We start from the raw sequence: 12,877 nt of genomic DNA on the forward strand, positions 1-12,877 counted from the left end.
CCGTCTACAAATCAGTACAAACTAAGGTTCAACAACTACTATTAAGTGTTCACACCCTATATACAATCCAAATCCGGAGCCTCCACTCTAATCACGATCTCTCCTCATCTCCTGAACCCTGAACCTGTCCCACCTGTTGTCAAGTACACATACAGACAAGACAACAGCCGGATAAATCCGGTGAGAATAAATCCCAGTATAAATCAACGAACATGCAGTCATATAATCAATATAAAGCATGAAACATGTGACAGTAATACAAATCAAAATCAGAAATGTAAACAATATCGATCTGTCGACAATACTCGTGACTCCACGATTTAGACTAGACTCAATCCTAGCCTAGGGATCCCGGTGTCCAGATGTGGCATTCCTATATCGACAAACAGTAATAGAAAAGACTCCAGTTCTATCCAAGTCGATATAACCAACATCCAGTGTCCAGACGCATCCGTCATAGACTATGGTCTATCGCCATATCTTGTGACATCGTGCAATGTACCCGTGGTTACCTGCCACTATCAGGTACTTCTGTCACAAGATTACTCGTCTAATGCATGCTCCTATGACTCCATAGAACAAGCATTTAAATCAAATCATTAAATACAATGATAAACAAATAATAAGTATGTGATTTAGAGAAACTCAAGTACATCCTACTTGAGTCGATGTCCCAATACACCTTGACTTATACCTTTCGTTGCAGTTTCAGTCTGGAATCCAAACTCTGTCAATCACTCAATCTGACAATGGTAATACCAATAATCTCATATCAATATACCTTTCAAATCACTAATAATCTGATTAATCTGGATTTAATTCAAAATCAACAGCATAACGGTACAATCTCAGTATCCCCGTTAATACCAAATCAACAGACATCAATTACCAATCATAACTCATATCCATTACAGTCTGTAATTCAATCACAATTCAAATCTGTCTGGTATAAATCAATATACCCCAGAAAATTCATAATAATTCCATAATCAGTCTGTTTCTTAATCTGACTTCGATTCTATGATGTCTAACATATCCAGAACATCATATATGAATCCTATTCAATTCTGACAATAGCATAATTTCAAGACATGTCAAAACGTAGTAAAACTTACGTCCAGTGGTAGCCTACGTTGCTAGGAGCTCGGTACCGAAGTTGGATTCAAAATCAGACGGACGGATCGTTCATAAAAGGCGTAAGGATTTTCACGATGCTTCTTCAAAGCTTTTCTCGACTTCCTCCTTCAGAATCTGAGGAAATTATGAAGGAGCTTTATATATATATATTGCATGTAATTCGTACGTGGCTTCTCCAGAATTTCGCTCATTTCAGCCGGCGCTCGGGCGGTAAGAAAGTACCGCTCGAGCGCGGCACTCTCTGTCCAAGAGTTTCGAATTGACCCATTGGCGCTCGGGCGGTCAAAAACTACCGCCCGGGCGCCACTCCTTCTGCCCGTAACATTTTCTTGTTATCCACTGGCGCTCGAGCGGTAATATTCTACCGCTCGGGCGCCATACTTTCTGTCCGAGCACGTTTCTTGTTGAGCATTGGCGCTCGGGCGGTCATTACTTACCGCTCGGGCGCCAACAGTTCTGCCCAAAAATATCATAATTCATATGCTTGGTCAAATATGGTCTCGTAATAGCCCGTTTTTAATTATATCAATTCATAATCAATAATCCTATCAGATTACGATAATCAATTTCTCGGGCATTACAGTAACTCCCCATTCAAGTCAATTTTAATTGTATTCTATGGTGTGTTCATCTCCTTATTTTAATGCACTAATTATAAGTAAATTCAAATACAAAATACACCTTAATTCTTCTTTAATCCATCAGGCTAGCAAATACAAAATTATACAGCAAAAAAAAAAAGAAGGACAAGGCAACGGCCACAAGATGGAGGAGAAACAATTCAAAACCAATCAAATTCTCACTTGTAACTCCTAACTAAATGCATATTATGACCTCTTAACACCTCCTATATCATACACCTTCATCCCTAACATCACTTACACCCATATGCTCGAAAATATCAGAGGAAACCAGCTGATAAAATTCGTGTACAACAGCAAGAAAAATTAAGAAAGAAAAGAATCCTCAACTCCGATCCCATCGCGTCGTATTGTCGATTTGATTTGTTTTTCTTCAAAACAAATTCCAGGCATGTATATGTTGTTTCTTTTCTCTTCAATCAAGTCCTATAGATATTTTAAAATCATTATATATGCATGCTTCAAGCAATAAACCGAAATGGACAGCAACATTCCAAGCAATAAGCTGTACAGAATTTTCGGCTCCCTTGTTTTCCACTTCACGGTTTGCTGATCTTTGTTGCTTACAGGAGGTTGCTCGATTCCAGGCACTCAAGGCTGCTTATAGGCATAATTTAGAGTGTGTTAGGGTGTTATTGGTCCATTGGTTTACATCCATACACCCACAAATAATGAAATGACAGCAACTTTTCCAAAAATGCAGAATTGAACCACGTTTTGTTATTCTTAGTTGATTAAGGAGTGAGTTCGAATTATGGCTGTTCAAAGGACATTAGCCATGGTTAGAACCCTCCCTTAACATGTCCAGGGGGTGAACAAATCGGTATTTACAAGCTTGGTTCAAGGAGCCATCAGATTTTTACATCAACAATGCAAGAGTCATTCGGTTTTTTTTTTCCCTTTTCAGATTCTGTGTGAGGGTGATTTCGGTTTTTGTGTGTTGGATGAATTGTGGTTGGCTCATAGCCTGTGGCCATGGTTCATACAACTCTCTATCATGTCTAAATCGAGTCATGGTCGCTCAAATGGCCATTGGAACGATACAAGACAACAAAACAATGCAATACATCACACTATACAGAAATTGGCTCTCTCGGTTTTGGAGCTGTGATGTCCTAGGTGTTGGCTCGGTTTGTGTTGGCTTTTAGCTCTTAGCCATGGTCCAAGCCATGCCTTAGGATGTTGGTAAGAGTCCTTGGGCGGAGGTTTAAGCCCATAGTCATTTATTTCAGGATTTTTACCACAAACAAGTAAACTGCTACTGCTGCATTTTTCCAGCAGCTGTGACCTTCGGTTTTGGTACTTGTTTGAGTTCTTGTTGGCTTTTAGCCCATGTACTTCAACTGGACAATACCTTAATGAGTTAGGAAAGTCATGTTTTTGGTTGTTCGTGATTTGGTCGAGTTTAGAGGTCGTACGAGAATTTACGGTGAAAGGTGCCAAAATGAATCTCGAAAGAGCGTTTTATGTTTTTGGACTCCTTTCACCTATTTTCGTGTTTTACAGTTATAATGCATATTTTTCAGTATGTTTGGGGTATTTTTAATCATGGTTAAACGTCGGTTTAATGTTGGTTCGAGTTGGTACGAAGCCATGGTTAAAAATCAAGTTGTTGGTCCGAATCGTCTCGTTTTTTGTTCTATTGTTAAAATTTTGTCAAAGATAAGATTTATTGCATGTGTCACATATTAGAAGTAAGTCGCAGCAAGCCTGGGAACGATCCAACTCATCCGGTAAAAATAAGATTATAATTATATTACGTGCATAAAAATATAAAATGTTTATTTTTGAGATATATGCTATATGTCTTGTGGCCACCTTATGCTTATGGGTTTGGAAGTCGGTAGGCGCAACCGAGGACCTCTCCGCCCGGTGACCTACGACCGGTTTATGATTATGTATGGGTAAGGACATTCAATCCAAGGGCTGTGATTGATCTCTACCGTCCAGTATACTGTGGTTTAGTCTGATCAGGTGCTTACGCTATGTTATGGGCCACTTGCTTAGAAACATTATCTCTACCATAAAATTATGATAGGTTATGGAGCTCTATTGAGCAAAGCTTTTACGTATGATTTTCAGATATGCACGTAGGTATAATTATTCATGATATGATTTTCATCGTACGCTTTTCGAGACTTTATTTTTACGTTCCATGCGATTTTATGATATATATTACTTGTTATTCACGATATATACATGTTGAGTCTTTAGACTCACTAGACTTGATTGTTGTAGGTATTGACGAGGTCGAGACCGCGGGCGGAGACCAGTAAGCGATCTTGGGACAGCAGTAGTAAACCCGAGGACCTTATGATTTAATTTACGCACCTTTTATTATTCAAACTCAGTTTTAATACGTTGGATTATTTTTAAATTGTTGGTTGAAAACAATATTTGCTTCCGCTGTTATTTTAAAGTTAAAATTATTTACATGTTTATTTTATTAAATAAGACAAGATAAATATTTATTTAGAAAATTTTTAATAATTCCGCAAACTTATGAATACGAAATACGGGCCTATACAATTACAACCATTGAAAATCCTATTAACCTAGTCATAGTTGTCCAATATACTAGTGGAGAGTGATTGGGAGGATCTAGCTTATGGACAATCGATAAACACTTTCATTGAGTAAGAATCTATATCAATTTTACACACACCTCATTGCATCAAATATTTATTGGGTATTCCTTTCTTGAATGAATATTGCTTTGAACCCAATCTTTACCGGAAAAGACCTCTTGATTTGTGTTTGTAAAAATTTGAAATCAATTGAGAATGTTTTGAAACATGAGTTGAAGAGATTATAAGTTAAGAGAATTAACCGATTGCATGATTTTATCCGGATGAACAAGTGGTTGGATTGATTTGAATTGTGAATGCATGAAGAGTTGTTAATTTATCTTGAGACCAAGTTCTTTAAAATATTTCATGACTTGTTTGTTTGTGTTGTTTTGTTTTGCTCGGGACTAGCAAAATCTTAAGTTTGGGGGAGTTTGATAAATGCAATTTATTGTACTTCTATTACTTGTTTTTAACTTGGAATTTTGTGATTCTTGAGCAGGTTTTATGTGATTTGTTGTTGTTTTTGTTGTTGTAGTTTGGAAGCTTAGAATGAGAATTTGGAGTAGCAAATTGTTGAATTGGAAAGTGCAAAAGATATAAAAAGGCCGAAGCTCCAGCGCACCCGCGGTCAATGTTCAAGAATTTTTGCCGAAGCTGTACCGCACCCGCGGTCCCCTCTACACCGCACCCGCGCTCTTCATATTTCGAAAATGAAAGGCACCCCGAAACAGAACCGCACCCGCGGTGCCATCCTTACCGCACCCGTGGTCTTTGACAGACAAAGTCCGGAAATTCTGAAACTTTGGTGTGCTGAGCATGGGAGTTGATGACTTTTGTGTTTTACGTGCAAAGACTTGTCTAGGACTATAAAAGGCTTCTATTATTCATTATCTAGGTTATTGGGGAGCAAAGGAAAGGAGAGGAGGCTACAAAGAAGGGATTAAAGCTCAAGTTCATCATCCTTAGGAAATCTCTTGCACACTTCTGAACAGAAATATCTTGCACTCCAAATCTCTTGTTCTAAGTTCTTCTTTCTTTATTTTTATTTGATATGTTTTGTTTAAGATTCATGTGTTGTTGTGTTGTTTTTATTATTATGAACTAATTTTTATTTCTTGAGGAATGATGGAACAAAATTATAAACCATGTGTTGGGATTTATGAATTATGCTATATAAGTTTTCCTTATTGTTCATTTGTATTTTTCCAATCTTAATGCTTTCATTTTACTGACCATATCTTGAATTATTCTTATGTTTATAATTTATCACTTGGAATAGGGAATTTATAAACAAGAAAGGGAAAAATACATCGATGATATTTATATAGTTCGGGAGGACATATATTGCTATTGAAGCCATTAAAAGAAGTTATTGCTTATTGTGTTATTTAATTATAGATTGTTGACGGGGATGTTACAATCCTGTGTTAGATAATTAGTATCTACTTAGCACTCGGGAGAGGGAGTAGATAATTACAAAATTCTTGGCTAATGAATAAGAAGGATATTTATAATATAGCTACACAAAATAACACATGGTGGATAGTTGTGTGAAATCGGACCTCTAGATCTTTTATTCCATTGTTGTTTACTCCTATTTGGTACTATAATTAAATTTATTTTCAATCTAGTTATTAGTGCAAACAAATCTGTCAATTGATTATTCTAAATAAAGTCGAGACTATTTCAATTACAAGCATTAATATAAGTTTAGAAATACATTCCTCGTGGGATCAAAACTTGTACTCAAAAATTACATTTTACTATAACTTGACGTCGTGCACTTGCGAGCAATCAAGAAAACACGCAACAGACTTTTAACGTAAAACCGCTCAAGCTGTGAAAACATGTGCATGTTCTTCACGTTTTCTCAAGTTTTTGGTTGTAGGCTTCATGGGATCTCTTGGATCTTTACTGCTGTGTTTAGCTATGATTTAGTGTATTTCTAGATGTTGCTAAGTGAACTGGTAGGGGCTGGAAGTGGTCTGGTACAGTAGGAGCCGTGGGATGAAGTTTTGCGCAGGTTACTTGATGTAGAGGTTGTACTTGGAATTACTAAGCCAAATTTTGGTTTCAAGTTAAAAGGGCTCGGATAACCATCTGCTTCGGGTTTTTACCAAATTTTAGTTTCAAGTTAAAAGGGCTCTGACAACCATCTGGTTCGGGTTTTTTATTTCATTACTTAGGCAAATTTTTGTTTCAAGTTAAAAGGGCTCGGAAGGGCACCGTTCGGTTCTGGCAGATCCGGGCTCATCTGCTCGGGACATGGTCTCATATAAATAATCTAGTAATTCTTGTACAACAGATTCATTAGGGGAAGACATCCTAAGGCTTAGGTCTAGTAAAAGCGAATGAACTTGCTGGCGGGGGTAGGAGGTTTAATGATCAGGAGTGAGTCATGCTGTTCGGGAAAGCTCTTGGAATTTTGACAGAGTAGTGGCTCGAAGAGAATAAACATAAGATCGGAGGGAAAAATATTATTCTATTTTACTAGGAGAAATTTCATGTCAGCCATCCGATAAACATGAAATCAAGGGTCTGGATTTTTTTGAGGAGATGTACAGTCGCCATGAAAATCTAGCCTCCATGAGATCTAGGCCATCCATTTATTTTCGCTTGGATCAGGATCTGCACAGTTCGAGATATCGTGTAGGGCAAAACCAGTACACAACATACATGAAGGATTAGTTACATAGGGCTCAAGATCCGACAAGATTTTTCTATCTAAACTTCATACCTCTTTTATACTAAATGAGGGGAGGTACTATTGATGCCCCATAATTTTGGTACACCTGGGCGGATCCGAGCCCATATCAAAACAATCCCTAGCCCACATCAAGATGAACCCTAGCCCTATCAGGGATCCTGAACTCACATCAAGATGGACCCCTAGCCCTATTAGGGATCCGAGCTCATATCAAAACAATCCATAGCCCACATTCCCTAGCACTATCAGGAGTCCAAGCCCACACTCCCTAATACTATCAGGGACCCTAGCCCATATTCCGTTGCACTATCAGGAGTCCAAGCCCACACTCTCTAGCACTCTCCAGAGTCCAAGCCCACAACCCCTAGCACTGTCAGGAATCCGAGCCCACCAAGGGGCAGGGAAATTCGAGCACGCCAAGGGTCGGGAATTTTGAACCCTAACGCGACTGAAGGGTATGAAGATATTCTCGTTAATAGATAAGGATCTCGATAAATGCGCAATTCGGGTAAATCTAATCAAGATAAGGCTAGAGTCCTAACCGCCATTGAGGTAGATTCCTAGTGTTTGAAGTCTCTTATCTCAGGTAATACTCTATCTCAGCAGGAGTCCTACGCTCACAAGGTAACTAATCTCTTCCCTCTATAATACCAAGTATGTGCTACGATTTTACTCTCTCACGTTCTCTTGCCTACTTGACATTAATATATTTCTCTCCTCCTTAAGTTTGCTCTCTGGACTGACTTAAGAATCGGAGGGGTCACACGGAAAACTCTCCGGCGTCCCTATCCCTATTTTTGTCTATGCAGAGACCAGAATTTTGACCCGACCCAATCAGCTGTGAATATTTGAAGATCCACTCTCCACACCGAACCCGAAGTAAAATTTTAGTATAATCATATTATTAATTTATTAATTAATTGTTGATTAATTAATCAATTCGAGGCCTCCCTAGAATATTCCATGAGAATTATGTACATATAACAGTCATCACTACTAACATTATTATTTAATTAGTAAATTTTAAATTCACTAAATAATTAATTGTGAACTCATTACAACCCTGATCAAAGATCTGACAATGCCGATATACTGAGGATACAAATCTCTTTCATTCAATGAAAATTGCAAATTTCCAATATCAAAATTTACACTTAACCATTTTTGGCAGCTGTCAGTTTTATGAACTCTTTATCAAAATAGGTAGTTCCACTCTTCTCACTAAATTAGTGGTTAAGCTAACTCCCTCAACTTTCATTACATGAAATCCACTTCTAAACTCTTTTATAAGCAATTTGTTTGATCAATTTCAAACTACAATAGTCATAATAATTCAGAGATACAACTAGTAATGAGTTCACAACTTCATGTGATTCATAATAACATTTATTTTTCTTCGGGCTTACCCTAATTAGCCTCATTCTTATCATCAACCGTTTGATAAAAAATGTCAGAACTCAAGTCTGATTGCATCCATCAGATTAAGGTAAGAGTGTCTACCAGTATCACCCATGTTCCCTAGTTATCACTGATAATGTAAAGCCCAAAACCAGCACACGTAAAACTCATGCATTTATTAAATTGCTAAATTATTTCATTAATTTTAAAATGATTTTAGTGATGCATGATTTATGAATTTTCATTATTTTAAATTATTTTCGTTTATTTGATGCACGTTAAAATGTTTTCTTGAGTTTATGTTTCAGGAGATTATTCGACGCGAGATCGGGAAATGAGACCGACGACGATTTGGGCTATTTGAAAAATGAGGTATTTTATTTCGAGTAAAAAAAAAGACATTTTAAATGATTTATTAATTTTTTTAGCATTTTTAAATCTTAATTTATTTATTAGGTGAGTTTTATGATTTTAAACTTTTAAATATTTAACACTTGTGCATTTTATTTTAAATTAGGGGATTTATTAAAGATGAGTAGGGGTAATATTTTAATTAACTTGTTAATTGAATTAGCATTTTAGTTGTATAATTAAGCAAATTTTATTCCCTAATTCAATTAAAACTCACGCAACCCTTTTCAAACACACACATTCACGATAACATATACACATTTCATTGCCTCTTGATTTCATTATTTTGTGAGAAAACTTAAGGTTCTTAGATTTTTCTTCTAGTAGTCACCTTGCCCCTCGATTTTCAGTGATTCGTGTTGGGTTTTATTTAAAAATGATTATGTTTATGTATGTTCAAGTATGTATGATGCAGGGATGTTTAAGAAATGTTTTATGAAATGTTGGCACGTCTATGTTTATGTAAGTACGTTCAAGTTTTAGTATGTATGCTCTACTTTGAAAATGCATGTGGTTTTATTACGTATTATTTGTTATTCTCAATTTATAAATGTTGAGTCTTTAGACTCACTAGACTTGATCGATGCAAGTGAGGACGAGCATGAGGATACGAGAGGTGGGGGCCAGTGAGATGGATCGGACTGCGTGGAGCCTAAACCCGAGGACCGCATATGTTTTTAAGAATTTTATGCGTGTTTTAAATACTCCGATTTTCATGAGTTTGTTTACGATATTTAAACGATTACTTTTCGCAAACTTTATTTTTAATTGTTTTTATTTGAAATATTTTTTAGACGAGTAAATTTTTTTTAACGCAATTTGAAATTTTATTATTTATTTAATAAAAATTTTATTTTTTCACAACTTTCAAAATAGTTTAAAAGTACAGTACATTACAGATAATGCCTACAAGAACATTAAGTTATGGTTAGCGTACAATATGATCATTCAACTAATATATCTCGATCAAATCTGCAACAACTGATATATCAAAAACTGTAAATAAATTTGATAATGATGAGTAATAATAGCATGATATATGCAACTAGGAAAACAACTTTCCCTAAAGCGTATGTCTTGCTCTGCTAGAGACTTCTTGTACTATTAACTCATTAGATCACATTGGTTATCTTCAACTGTAGGCAAACATTGAATCCTCAACTACAATGTATTGGCTCTTACGTATTTCAAAATTACACCCAATCTCATCACCTGATGACCGTCAATGGAGTCGGTAAACAGATCAAAGTGCATGCTAGCATGTAGAGTTTCTACATTGTCCTGGGTCAAAGGAATAATTGTGTGCAACCATAATCCCAGACTATTCAACTTGATAAGTGATAACTATTTGGACAGTAAGAGATAGGGTTGTTCAGTTCATTATCATATGATCACTCATTTGTACGAATGAACATCTCCTTGCCGTTGCCGATGACATGTCGTTTACATCACATATGCTAGTGTCAAGCTCAAGCGACCTTTATCTTTATTTTTATTCGACCAGGAATATGTTGAGGATATACGATACACTTCCTAATAAATTTCATGATCTTACATTGAGTGCATCTTAGTTGGATTTGCGGATAAAATAAATGTCATAATTAGATAAAACCGTAAAATATTATTAAAATAAAGATTATTTTTACATAAGAGTCAATAAATCATAAGCCACAAGTTGGCTCGTTGGACACTTACTCTAACAAATGAAATATAAGCTACATAAGATTGAATATTTGAGAAGCCTTGTATATATTTTCTCATTGATGTTGTTATTAAAATAAGTGAAAGTATTACCTTTTCAATGTATCAATAATTACATTAAAATTAAACATGTCCACCGTATCTTGTTAACTCCTGTAATTGTAGAAACAGATAAAAATATATTTCCATCAATATTAAATCACCATTTAAAATGTTTGAAAATATATTTATATGAATATTTTTGTTGACAATTTTGGCAAAGAAGTTCTTTCAAACAAGATTTAAATTAAGAGCACTTAATTCAACGAAATATAGACGGTTCCAAAATTGTGAACCATGGTGGAGAATAGAAATTTGGGGAATGTTTCACAATTCCAGGCAGCGCAGCTCCATGCAATGTAAATGTATTGGGTAAATCACTGGTTAACGATATATCATACATATCACATTATTCAGATAAATTGTACTAAATAAACTATGTATGACAAACTCACTTGGGAAGATGTTGAGATAGAAAATCAAACTCACGATCATATTGATTAAACGTTCTCCGACTTAAATAATTCGACCACTCCGAGCAACTCAATGGTAGGTCAAGGACATCAATAATGATATGATAATGGAAAATGAGCATGCATATATTATATGCTTGTCCAAGATTGAATATATTCGAGATCATTTTAAAAATAACATGTTGGAGGTTGATGATTTATAGTTTATCTAGTATCAATATCTTAAATATAAAACGAGATCTTGAATTCGTGATTCAATTGTAGTAAACTTCTCACCCTAACTAAAAATAAGAACAAAATAAAAGAAGTGCTGGAGTCATCATTATCTTGGATGGAGGATTTTATATTAGTCGCAGGACCTTAGACCATCTCCAATCATGGCACCACATTGGTGCCACACCATTGTGGTGCCATGATTTTTCACTCCAATCCAGCACCAAAACTGGCGCTGGATTGGAGCAGCTCTACAAGCTGCTCTACATGTGCACAATTTTTTTTTATTTTTTTTTTAGTTTTTAATTTGATTAATTTAATATAAGTGTTTAATATTTAATTAATTAATATTTTTTTGAAATTTTAATTATAAAATTTTTAATATTCTGATTAGAAATTAATTAAGTGTAAAAAAAAACACAGATTAAATTAATAATGCGTTAAAATGGTACAAATTACGAACAAAAAACAACAAAAATTAGGAACAAAAAACAACAAAAACGTGTTTTTTCAATGATATTTTGATTTTATTAAAATATAGTTTGTATTAAATAATTATACGTAAATCAAATAATTATTTTGTTAATATGAAATAATTAATTCAAATTTTAATATATAAATTAAAATATTTAAATATATAAATTTTAATATATAAATTATAATAGTTAATTATCATTATATTATCAAATTATAAATAATTAACATAAAACAGAAATATTAATATTGAAAAAAAATATATTCTTGAAATATTCTATTGTATTGTAAAATGTAGTGCAATGTGTTTGGAGATGATTTTAGTGTAACACCAATGTAGTGCAGAATGTAGTGCAGTGGATTGGAGATGACCTTATTGCGTGAGAGTCAAGAACTAATGGAAAGATATTTCATGACTTGTAAGATGAGAATTAATTTTTTTATTATTATTTATATTGTGTTCATGAGAACATTGAACTGTGTGTAACAACTTGCATCCATAAATATTATTAGATTTGTCTAGCACCAATTGATTAATGATCTCTTGTGGTGAGATAAAAATAATATTTGACAAAATTTTCAAATATTATAATATGAGATGTTCGGAAGATTAACTGTCGCTCGTGCCATCATAATGTCATAAACATTATAAGGTAATATTTGAATCCCTTGCATTTTAGTTATTTAATGTATAAATAAATATGAAGCAATAATTTATCAACCTAAATTAATTTTAGTAAATACAATGAAACCTTCAATTTCCAAGCAATATGCCACACCCCACATGATTAGCTTGAGATGGTCAACCAACTTAATTAATTCTTAACTCGCGTTCTCAATTTTTCAGACCTATTAAATTAAAATATTTATCAGGTTGACTTATAGTTTATATTGTGATATAAACAAGTCGAGTCCAGCAGTATCAAGTGAAATACACATTAATTAAATAGTTGATTGAGGTTAAAAAACAAAATACCCTTTCAAGCGGAAAAAATTGTAAAATAACATCGGTCAACTATTTAATTAAGAAAATGACCTCTTCATGTGTACCCCCAGTTCAAGTTCGACTTGTTTAAGGTATGTAGAGCTTAGGTCGAGCTCGATTCGAACTTT

Source organism: Primulina eburnea, chromosome 8, assembly GCF_022965805.1.
Source record: "Primulina eburnea isolate SZY01 chromosome 8, ASM2296580v1, whole genome shotgun sequence".
Taxonomy (NCBI): domain Eukaryota; kingdom Viridiplantae; phylum Streptophyta; class Magnoliopsida; order Lamiales; family Gesneriaceae; genus Primulina; species Primulina eburnea.